Genomic DNA, 12,300 nt, shown 5'->3' with positions numbered 1-12,300 from the left:
ATCTTGATTCTCCGCCTTACTTTCTTAAAAACGTGACAGCATCACCACTGGGTTTGTTCTGTATGCCTTCTCCACCCGGGGGTAAACCACTGGTTATTGGCGAATTCGGCAATGACATCTGGTTTACAAAAGCAAATAGAAGAGAAGTCGCTTATCTTAGTTACGCGAGGACAGCTTTTTCCTGACATTCCTACTCATGAGCCTCAGAAGCGAGAATGATCATGCCGGCAGTGACAAGGAAATCATTTATGACTCAAAAACCGGCTTATTGTCAAAGTTAGCCCGGTCTCTGCGGTGTGACTGGATTGGAGTATCTCAGCAGCGCGGGACGTCTTGAGGCGGCTTTCATGCCAGGCTGTGAGGCTTGTCATGTGCTGCAGGCCGCTATTAATGGGGGGGAGGAGGATGTGGTTAACGACCGGAACAGCCGACCGAGAGCTTATACTATTGGAAGCTGTCCAATAAAATCAACATTTTCAGGTTCTTCGGACCGGAGGAGGGAAATCTTAGCCTATTTCCACCAGCACATTGTGTAGCTACTGTATTAGCGACGGCCCTAGTGTCAGTGACGCTTGTTCATTTCTGGTTTAGTCCCCAGTCACTGCCAGCATTTCTACTTGCTGGACTGCGTGATGCGTCCAGGCGTTGCTCGGCACACAAGTTGGTAATTGTAATCACAGAAGGGTCTGCATGTTCGTACTTTTGTTTAGCAGCGTGGACAGAGTGTGGCGGTGTCTTCACAGCGCCAGTTTTGGCGTCCTTCATCCAGTGACTGCACCCTTGTCCAGCGCACTTGGTAGTTGTACATCCCACTGTGTCTTGCTGACTCCATGCAGTGTCCTCATGGGAGACTCCCCTCGTCGGGCGACAAGCTGATCGATGGGTTCCGGCTGAACGGCATTGAGTTGCGCTGGGGTGCCTGCGGGCAGCATTGGGGTTTTGCTGGGTGAGCTAGGGGAACGCCGGGTTGGCTTGATTTGCCCTCGGGGCTGACTGCCTGGTTGCTTACAGGTGTGGGGTGGTGGTGGCAGGGGTTGGGGGTCCGCGGCCAGGGTGTGCTCGGCACTGTCGGGCATGCCGTCTTTGGCGATGGCGACGTGGAGAGCTTCAGCTTGTGGGCATCAGCAAACGTTGCCATGACGGGGCTCTAAGATATGCTGGCTTTGGACACAGGCCCCAGCCTGTTGGCGGGGGCCACCATATTGACCCTACTCTGATATGCAGAGTCCTGCCCTTGTTGACCTTGAATATTTCTTAAAGGGAGTGTTTTAAAGAATATTGTCCTTCAACTTAATTTTCAAGCCAATGAGGTGTGAGAGGCTGTTGCAGCTAAATGTGGTGTTTGTGTTTCAGGCGGCAGCCATAAGACAAGTGTCTTTTAGATCAAGACAGGACCTCACTTATGAGAAATTGGAGAGGGTCAGAGAGAATAGTAGCAGTAATTTCAATGACCTGCTACCTGGTTACAATACTGTAGTGGGGTGGAATGACGGGCAGGAGACTAGGTTGTGATAGGGATGGTTTTATTAGGTGCAAAACACGTCTTCGCTTGGTAGCAGTCCTTTGAGATACGGTGGGGGAAATGTCTGTTTATCCCCGCCCTTCGCGTCCTCTGGCGGTCTCCACCTTCTCATCTGTTTCGGTTGGATCTCATGGGGTCGGTGGTTTTGGCAAAACAATGGCCGTAAAACAAAAAAAAGAAAGGGCGGTGTAAGTGTGGGGAATTAGCACAAAGAATCAGGAAGGGGGTGAAGGACCACTCAAAAGGTGCAGCATCTACTTACAAGAGTGAGGTGCTCAGGAAAGGGTAACCGGGAGGGGGTCCCAGCAGGCTGCTTAAGTCATAAGCGTCAGGTCTCTGCCTCCTCCCCACCCAACCCGTGAACCGCTCGCGTACCTGCGAGAGCCACCCTCCTCCAGGAGCGTGGCTGGGCGACTCGTGGTCCCGTTGGCCTCCTGGCTTTCGTGTTCCTCTTTACAACTCCGCTTCTCCTCCTTGGCTTGATCGCGTCTACACCTCTCCTCATACGTCCTCTTCCAACTCGCCTTCCGCTCCTGCTCCGGTGATACCACACGTCTCCTTCCGGATTCCCTGGGTTCTTGTTGGGAGGAACTCTGTGACGTCATCACTGGGGGAGTGCTCCTCGGGTTCTGCCTCCCAGTTAAAGGAGCCATACTAATTTCCGCTGTATCCTACCTGAGTGTTTTCAGTGGACCGATTCCAGTCACTCTGCTGTTGGGAAATAAGAGGGGAATCGGGGGATGTCACGTTCCACCAGTCCACTGTATGTCCATTATCCTCTCTGGTCTATCTCGCCCCATGACAAATACTAAAGCACATCAGTATCTCTGAAGATTGGATATAAACGCATTACACATTTGGGAGAGTGGCCCATGCAGGGCCAGCGACATAGACAGGAAAGGGCAAGAAAGCTGTAGCCGGAACATAGAGTGGAAGCTGTGCCAGACAGGGGCCCGGGACATGGGTTTGGCCCAGGCCCCCCCCTAAATCCTTAAGATGTCCCTGCCAAAGTGTCGCAACTGCAAGCTTATAGAGCAGCCATCGTGCAAATTGAAAATGTATAACGACAGCGATCATTCAATAGTAGCTGACAGTCAGAGGCAGGGACAAATATATGAGTAAAGGAGCCAGAGGTGAATGTCAGGACTCATTGACGCTTGTGCTGGCAGTTCGGATCCCACCACGGAGGGCAAAGACCAGGCCATGGCCCGGATGGAATATGTTTAATTTCAGTCAGTAATGGAAATTGTAAAGGGATTTTGTGAATACATTGGGCTCAGTCAGCAGTGTAGTAAGCGAGAGTTTAGCGCAATTTTCATATGCTGGAAGGGTGCCGCAGGCAACAAGTTTAACACAGCCAAAAGAATTTTATTCGGGAGCGATTGAGTGCCGCAGGTGGCCATTCCTTGCTTGAGATAGATGAAAGCTTTAGGTCCCTGATAGTGCTCACATGTTGGTCTAGTGGCTACCAAGCCATCACACCCCAGGTTGAGGGGTCAACTCTGTTAAATCCTATGGGGAACTAGGAGGGTATGGGATGGTGCTAAGGAAACCCTGATGGAGCATGTGAGATGGTGGCAGTGGGTCAACAGCACTCCACCAGTTCTCCCCCACCAGTGGTTTTAAAGTAGCCCCAATTTCACCATGTGACCAGCACATTAGAAGGCTTGGGATGCAATTTGACCGGTCTGTTGAGCTATAGCAGGCTGTTGGGGGGGGGGGGCTCCATAATGAGGTGGATCACGCTGGCCTACACTGCAAAAGCTCATAGGGGCATAGTTTAGGCGCAAGGGTCCTCCATTTGCATGAGCTTCTGGGTCCCCATAAAACGCCATATGGCTTCACGCATTAAATCTTGAGGTTGCACGGGAACATTTCAGACTACTACACAAAATATAGCAGAGTCTGGTAGGGGGAGGTCCCCCAAAACACCTTGGCCATCCACCTTTTTGTTCACATTGGGTGTTTCAATTACCTGTGCATAGTTCATTCGGATACACAAGATCATTTTCATTTAAGTCACGGTAGTTGCAAGTTGCAAGCGGGAGAGTCCCTCAATGTCAGTAACTGTCCACATTGTCAGCAATGTAGCTGCCTGGGAAGTCTGGGGCAGTCACCACAGATTAAAATGAACAGGCAACAGTCCTGCAGGAAAGGAGGGATGTTGAATTGATTGCCAACTTAACAGTATGACTATTGCACAGGATGATGGAGGGTGATTTCGAGAGACACATGTGTTGTGACGGCAACGCCAGACTGTCAGCTTGTGCTGGGTTGGAAGTTCCGCATCACCAACCAGAAGGGTGCCAAGTGGCAAAAAAAACAGTAAATAGATTTAATATATGTGGTTTCTGGCCTTACGGCTGTGCAGAGCCATTCTCATTTAGAGGTACACCCAGGTGAAATGTTGTGCTTCTGAAGGTTCTCATGACCAATGCGGTTTGTGGTATCTTTTCAAGGGGAAGAGATATAAGTTAGGCACTTAATCTTTTACAACATAGCACATTAAGGCGGGCTGTGTTTTATTGCAAGTTGCAACCGGGAGATTCCATCATTAACGTCAGCAGCTGCGCACGTGGCCAGCAGTACGCAGTCTGGGAAGCCTGTGGGTGAATACCACAGATTAAACTGTAAAAGCAACATTCCTGTACTAAAGGAGGGATAAATGGCAAGTACACGAGGACTCTCTGTCTCGCTGTCATATATTCCATGGCAGGATAGTCACCAAGGTGGGACAGGCTATTGGTTCTGCTTTGCTTAATAGGCGTAATTTTTGTAAGACAGAAGGGATTCATGTCAAGTATACAAGGACACACTTTTTGTATTATCACTTATTCCTGGTCCCTTAGATAGTTCAGCCTTCCAGGTGTTTGTCAGGAACACACTAGGGCATTAATGGAGCAGCATGAAGTAGCGAGGTAACGTGCAGACCCACAAAAGGAGGCTGCGGCAATAATTGAAACTGGGAAACTTAGATTCTAAAAGTATCATTGGCAATATACAAGCGACTCCCTGGTCATGTGGGGTATGTATGCCCTACCCTGAATCTTAAGGTGACTAGAAGGTAAACGTGATGCTTAATTGAATTTGTGGAGGGCAACCATTCCAGGGACCGCCAGATCAACTCCGTCTCGTCCTCCTGCTTCCACACCCTCTGCCTTCTTTGTAAGACCTTTAAATGGATCCCCTCGAACACAGAAAGACTCACTCATGCCCTGGTCACCAGCAGACTCGACTACGGCAACACACTCTACACCGGAATAAACAAAACCCTCACCAACAAGCTACAGAACATCCAGAACGCCGCCGCAAGGCTGATCCTCGAACTGCCAAGACACTGCTACATCTCCTAGCACCTGCACACACTCCACTGGCTCCCAATCGAAGCTAGAGTCACCTTCAAGATGCTCACCAACGCCCACAAGGCCCTGCACGACACTGGACCAGCATACCTGAACAGCCGACTCAAATTCCACGCACCCCAGAGGACCCTACGATCAGCCGAGCTCTTCTACGCTGTGGTCCACCGCACCAGAAAGACCAGATCGGGAGGCCATTCCTTCTCCTTCCTCGCGGCCCAGGCCTGGAACGCCCTTTCCCTCCGTCTAAGACCGATAACATCGCTCCCCATCTTTGCAAGAAACCTCAAAACCTGGCTCTTCGACAGACCCCCTCTCTTGATTGACTGGAGCCTGCTATCCCCCCACCCCCCTCCAGCGCCGTGAGACCCTTATGGGTGAGTAGTCGCACTTAACAAACGCCTGATTGATTGATTGATTGATTGATTGATTGAGGGACAACAGAGTGAACTACGTCTCTAGCTTGATGGCACTCCAAGGGTCACGTAAACGAACTTTAGGTAAGCAAGCCTGGCAGACGGATGAAGTTGTCACTCCGAACAGGGTGCTGTGACTGCAGTGGGTTGCGCAATGTAAGCATTCTTGGTCGCCATGGTTTAACAATCAAAAAAGGTCCGGTGCAAATGTCTGGTCAACTGCAACAGAGTATGTGCTCCCTGCTCTATGGGCAGGTTTCGGGTCGCTTCACTTAAGCACAATATTCCTTGCCCTGATAGCAAACAGAGTCACTAAGCTGGAATGCTTGGGGGTTTCACCATAGAGGGAACTGAGCAGGCTAAAATCCCATAAGGGATACATGGCAAGTGCAGGAGGGCACAATTGTTCATTGTCGCATACTTCTAGTAATGAACATTCCTGTGCACCATGATTTAGCAATCAAAGGGACAGTGCAACTGTTGGGTCAACCTCAAACAATATGTGCACTCTGCTCCATGAGCAGGTTACGGGTTGCTTCAGATAAGCATATAAAGTGTCGCCCTTATAGCCTAAGTAGGCAGGCGGGTTGTGGGAGCGGTCTCCTAACTAGTGGGCTGCAGTCCCATGGAATGGGGACATAGGTGTTCAGGCACGTACAGTGCTAGAAGGACGGCAACTAGGTGAGATCAACACATAAATGGGTAATGTGAGCTATGGTTGCCTGACATCGTCCCGCGCAGAGAGGCACGGGGCTAAGTCATGTAAGGCAGAGGATCATGCCCGCGAGGGTTGAATAGTCAATGCACAAGTTCACAGACCTAAGGGGCCTCATGAACAGATTGGAACAGAGATTGGCCCCAGGGGGGGGTTCTCCCCAACTTCTTAGTGATACATCTAGGGGGCAACGAACTCACTGCCCTGGGGGAGGAGGCCACTTTTACAAGCCATGAAAGCTGATTTAGGGGCGATCAGTAAGTACATGGGTCAATTTGTGATCTGGTGGTCTGAGACTCTCCCTCGCAGAGTGTGGCATGGGGCTAAGCCAGAGGAGGCCACTGAACATTCCCAAAAGAGAGTGAATAGTTCAATGCGTGAGTTCGTAGACCAGAGGGGCCTGGGTTTCATCCGACATGAGATGATTCAAGCTAAGGTGAAAGGATACTTTGATAGAGATGGGGTTCATTTATCACCAGTAGGGATGGATCTCTTTCTTCTAGATTTGCAGGAGGCTCTAGAGTTGAGAAGTTGCAGGTAAGACCATAGCTGTTTTGGTGGGGGGCTCTGGCAGCGACAGAGGCCACCTCCAGAGCTGTGGCGGAGTTACAGGGCGATCTGGAAGCAAATGGGTACAGAAGGGTACCTCTGCAGGGCACAATAGGGGTGCCAGAGCCAAATCCCAGAAGCCTAATGGGAGGTTCCTGGAAAACCGCGTCGGCATCCCGTTTGTCCTTCGGGCGGTTGTGGGCCTGAACAAGCAGGGGCTTGCCTTGCTACGCTCCGCTCTGAAAGGGGTGTGAGTAGTAAGGGACCAATGTGTTACGGGATCAGGAAAGAGGATCACCCCATAAGGTGTAGCACTGATTGGGTTCTCCCCAATGCTTTTGTATGGAATAAACCTGCAGCAATTTTTACCCAAACAAAAGTTGTGTTGTGTATGTATTTATTTAGCATGCATGCTATGTGTTTGTGTGGGTGGGGTGTGTTGCCAAGGGTGGCACTATGTGTCTGCCACTCTAGAAAGCGGGCCTCTAGTGCCATCGGGTCACTAACTCACCCCCTTCTCTAGTTGCGAGGACTCAGGGAGGAGTCCCCCCAAACTGGCCTGTGGCGCGCAAGGCGCGTCACTTCCTGCGCGCTGAGGATTGGGGGGGTATATATAGGCCTCCCCTGCCATTTTGGCATCCTCTTTTTGTGCTGGATAGCCGTCTCTCACCCTACCGCTTACCCGGTGTGGGGGTTGCCGGCAAGATACATAGAATGTTGTAATGTTTGCTTTTTCGTTGCAGGCGGAGTTACAGGGCGATCTGGAAGCAGACGGGTACAGTAAGGGTACCTCTGCGGCAGACAGGTAGAGTAAGGGTACCTCTGCGCAGCACAGTAAGGGTGCTAGAGCCAAAGACCAGGAAACTGCGACGTCACCCCATTAGTCCTTCGGGCGGTTGGGGGCCTGACCAACTGGGGGTTTGCCCTGCTACGCTCCACACCGGAAAGGGTGTGAGTAATACGAGACCAACATGTCACGTGATCCAGAAGAGAATCACCAAAGATGTAGCACTGTCTGGGTATCCCACAGTGCGGGGGAAGCATAGTTTGGTACAGCTGCCTGCACTTGGATGGCCCGTAAGATAACCCATTATATTGCATACTTTGTATGGAATAAACCTGCACCAATATTTTCCCAGAACAATGTTGTCTTGTGTATTTATTTATTCATGCATGTTCAGACGGTGGGTGGGGGTAAGTTGACCATAATGGCACTATGGATTTAGGGCTTAGTGGTAGTCGTGCTGCAAAATAATCAGTCCGCACAAACAATTACAACGTTCTACATACATTGCCTGCCAACCCTACACCGGGTAAGCGGTAGGGTGGGAGACGACGTATCTGGCACAAAGAGGATGCCAGAGAGGTGGGGGGAGGTATAAGTACCCTCCCCCGACCTCTTTCCACCGGAAGTGACGCACATAGCGCGCCAATGCGAAGCACTCAATCCTGAGTCCAACCCTTGGCCATGAACATTTCCTTCTTGCTGGGATGTCCAACGGCTTCCTTTGCTTAGCTCCGACCTCTGCGGGGGATCAACTCAGACCACCAGAGCTCATATTGACCCCTGTAGTTGCTGATGTCACCAAACAGCACATTTCTCCCTGCAACAGCTCATTTCCAGGCCTCCTGCAAATCTACGGGAAGAGGTCCCTCCCTACTGGAGATGGATGAACTCCATCTATAACACAATGGCCCTTGACGTTAGCTTGGAACAGCTAGTGTCTGATGCCTGTGAACCTGTGCCAAGAACTGTTCACCCTACTGCGGGAAAGCTCCACTGCCTTACCTGACCGAGCCCCGTGACAACTCTGGGCGGGACGAAATCAGACACCCAGGCTCACATTAACCTAGTTGCTGCCCTTCTAGCACCGTGTTTGCCCGAACACCTGTGTCTCCCATTCTATGGGACGGCAGTCCACTTGTTAAGTAACCGCTCCCAACCCCGCCTGCCTACTTTGGCTAATCGGGCATGGAGAATTGTGCTTCACATTTGCACAGTCCCTATGCTTTCTAAATCATGACGCAGGGGAATGTTCAGAACTAGGAGTATGTGGATTAGCAAGAGTGCCCTCTTGGCCTTGCCATGCATCCTTTATTCCTTAAAGGAATTCCACCAGCTCAGCTCCCTCTGTGGTGAAACCCCTGGCCTACCAGCTAAGAGAATGTGTCTGATTTAATACAGTGCGCACTGAGCGATTTGGTGCCTAACATTAAGGATTGACTAGGTTATACCTATCCCCATCCTAGAATATTGCCGAATGGGGGGGGCAGGGGCATTCACACTGCCCACCCCTGGGCAACCCCAGCGGTGGAAAATTACCTGCTCCGTTAAATTTTAATTTTTGTTGATCACTGGACGTGCCAAATGTTCTTTTACATAGTAGCCTTTTGTGCTTGACACCTTGTTTCCCCACTTCTTGGGATGGCAGCACACTATGTTGGCTGACAGCGTCACCACCCAGCGAGGCAACTATTACTAACCGGGCGGGCATTTGCGCCTAACTGCAGGATCATGTCACCTACCCTTGGTTCTGGGGTGCACTTATTTCGCAGCGTTGGCCAGACGGATGCACAAACCCCTTTGATTGCTAAACCCTGGTGAACACCTTTCTGGTGTCAAATCTGATTTGAAACAATATATGTCTTGTGCCCACTGTTGGAGACACCTCACCCTTTCGTGCAGTGACAACTTACGCAGTGCACCCCGCGTGTTTAACTGCCGTCGGATCACAGATGCCCAGTACCTACTGTCCATCTCCGATCCTGGTTGCTTTACCTGCCAAAGTGTCGTGAACCAAGATTCCCAGTTCCCTATTTAGCTGCAGTACACCTTCAGTGGATCTACTAGGAAATATGACAAACCGCATCCGTCATGTGAACCTTAAGTGCCCAATTTTCACCTGGGCTTACCTCAAATGAGACACGCTCCCCACAGCTGTAAGGCCAGAGACACAAATGTATTAAACCTATTTACTGGGTTTTTTCACTTGGCACCCTTCTGGTTGGTGATGCGGAAACTCCTACCCAGCATGACCATCTAGCGTTGACGCCACACCACCCATGTCCCTGGAATCGCCCTCCATTCCCCTGTGCAAAACTACTAATGCTAAGTGGGCAATCAATTCAACATTCCTCCTTTGCTGCCGGACTGTGGCCTGGTCAGTTTGATCTGTGGTGGCTGCACCCAGACTTCACAGGCAACTTTATTGCTGATAATGTGACCAGTTGAACTTGGGGGAATCCCATGCTTGCAACTTGTAACTACAGCGATTGTTTAAATGAAATGATCCTGCGTGTCTGAATGAACTGTGCACAGGAAATTGGACTCCCATATGCGCAGTTGAAGTGCACAGCAAAGTGGATGGCCAGGATGAGTTGGGAGACCTCCCCCTACCAGTCTCTGCTGTATTTTTCCCTTAAACAGAATGGCCCGCTGTGCTCAGTGGACCGGTGAAATGGTATCCCAAGCCTTCTCATGTGTAGTTCACGTGGTGAAAATTGGGGATACTTCAATACCACTGGTTGGGGGGGAACAGAAGAAGTGCTGGGCCTACTGCCAGCATCTCGCCAGCTCCGTCATGGTTTCCTAAGCACCAGTCCCGTACCCTCCTAGCCCACCCTAGGATTTAACAGGGTTGCCCCCCAACCTGGGATGCAGTGCAAGGAATGGCCACCTGCAGTGCTCAATAGTTCCCTGGTAAAATGATCTTCACCGGCAGTTAACCTAGCTCAATTATTACTTGCTGTCCTGTCTTGGTCCACCCAGCACTCAAAGAAGTGCCCTCTTCCTAGGTGGGGTGATGCAGAATGACCTACTATGCTAAGAGCAGAGTGCACCTGCTCCGTAACCCCCAGGCTGCTTGTCTGGCCTTCCTAATGCCCAGGGATACCTAAGGCAATGCTTAAATTCCGAACTGGTGTGACTGTGCAAGAAGTGTAGTGAGCCTTCACCTGCACGAGTCGCCCAACCTGCAAGTTGGCCCTGACTAACCTTGTGTTCTGGTGCCGGATTTGGGAAAGCGTATCCCATGTTCTATCAACTATTGGGCTGATGGAATGCTGTATGCAAGGTGGGGATGCTAACCTGCCCCAACTCGCGGCCACACAGCGTGCGCAAGCTTGTGAGATACTAGAACATTTTGTATGTTTAGTAAATGTGACACAATGGCTAATGCAGGCCCAAAGTTCTGTGAAAATTGTTGCTGCATCCCAATAATGCCAATGGCTCTGAGTATAAGAAAAGATTGGATGTTGCAATCCAACTTATGTAAGTGTAGGCAGTGTTACCATCCGTCAGTTAATTGTTCAAGCACCTGCTGCAAAAGATGCATGGTATGCCTCCCTACAAGATAATCTGCTAGACAGTAAAACCCAGACCGGGCACAGATTTAAAGATTGTCAATGGGCTGGCTGCCAAGTAAAGTCTGGAACCATTGACCGCCATGGAACCCTTCGCTATCGCGACCACCTAGTGTTGAGGGGTGTGTTCGTGATATGCACCCCATAAAACACCCGCCCAGTATTACCACAACATGACTATTCCGTGTCAGGGTGTTCCGGTCTTAGAACGGTTACCCACTACAACTCTCAGCTGCCCATCCCAGTGGGTGTCTGCAGCTCGATGAGTACAGGCCTGATAGCCAGGGCTGCCTACTGAATACTTAATGGCAACTTTCAAAGTGGATTCCATCTAGCACGAAAACGATTGTCTTGCGTGAAGCACTAACTGTGGCCATGAGACATGCACTACAATAAATTGTTACTGCATAACAAAGTCAAATAAGATGCCAGTCCATAGAAATGGAACATGGGCCACACCAATGATGGACCCCGGGTCATGTGACTTAGACGGGTGCCCACAAGACAGGTAAGTCCTCTGATAGCCACAAGCAAGGACTTTTCCAGATATATAAAACTTCCCTCGCCTCCTTGATTGGTTGCGACATGGCCCTCACATTGTGTGAGAACATTATTCTCGATAACACTTCTCAAACAGGTAATGCATGAGCTAGTTGTAGCTCCTGACACCCCTGCAGTGGCTCTCAAATTGAATTTAAACCTGTTCTTCAACAAAGGATTCATGAATATTGAAGAAGACAGCACTGACCACATCCGGACCCTTCAAGAAGAAACGAGCCGAAACAATCTCAGGCCCTCATGCTAACACAGGAACACACATGACAATAAACGTGCCACCATGTGCCCAATGAGATTAAACAAGTGAAAGGCTTTATTGCATCAGCCAGACCAAAAGTGGAGTCAGAGCAGAATGGTCTCAGCGTGGGCCAGAATGGAGGAGTCATTTGTGTGGCTAATGCAGGCCAAAGATCTGTGCAGATTGGTGTCCTTAAGAAAAGAAAACAATAACTGGTCCGCAATGAACCAAGAACCGATAGTGACTTGTGTTGTCCACATGGGAACACAGCAGCAGCTCACTAACATTACTGCAAATAATACCTGTGACACCCACCAATTCTTATTTTTGAGGTCCTGTTTTGATCTAAGAGATACTTTATATGGATGTTGCGTGGAACCAACACAAACATTTCTGCAAATTAACTAATATTTCTCACACACCACCCTGTGCAAGTCTACATCAGTCGACGTGCTGCTCAAGTTGCTGCCCCCCACGGCGCCGAGGGGGGCTAGCCCTGTTTGTGAATGAACTTCTGTTAGGCAATTCTACCTATCGTGCCGTCAAACAGTCCTGTAAATTATTTACAACAACCTCAAGTT

This window comes from Triturus cristatus, chromosome 4_1 (genome assembly GCF_964204655.1).
Source record: "Triturus cristatus chromosome 4_1, aTriCri1.1, whole genome shotgun sequence".
NCBI lineage: Eukaryota > Metazoa > Chordata > Amphibia > Caudata > Salamandridae > Triturus > Triturus cristatus.
Note: the sequence above shows the minus strand (reverse complement) of the source record.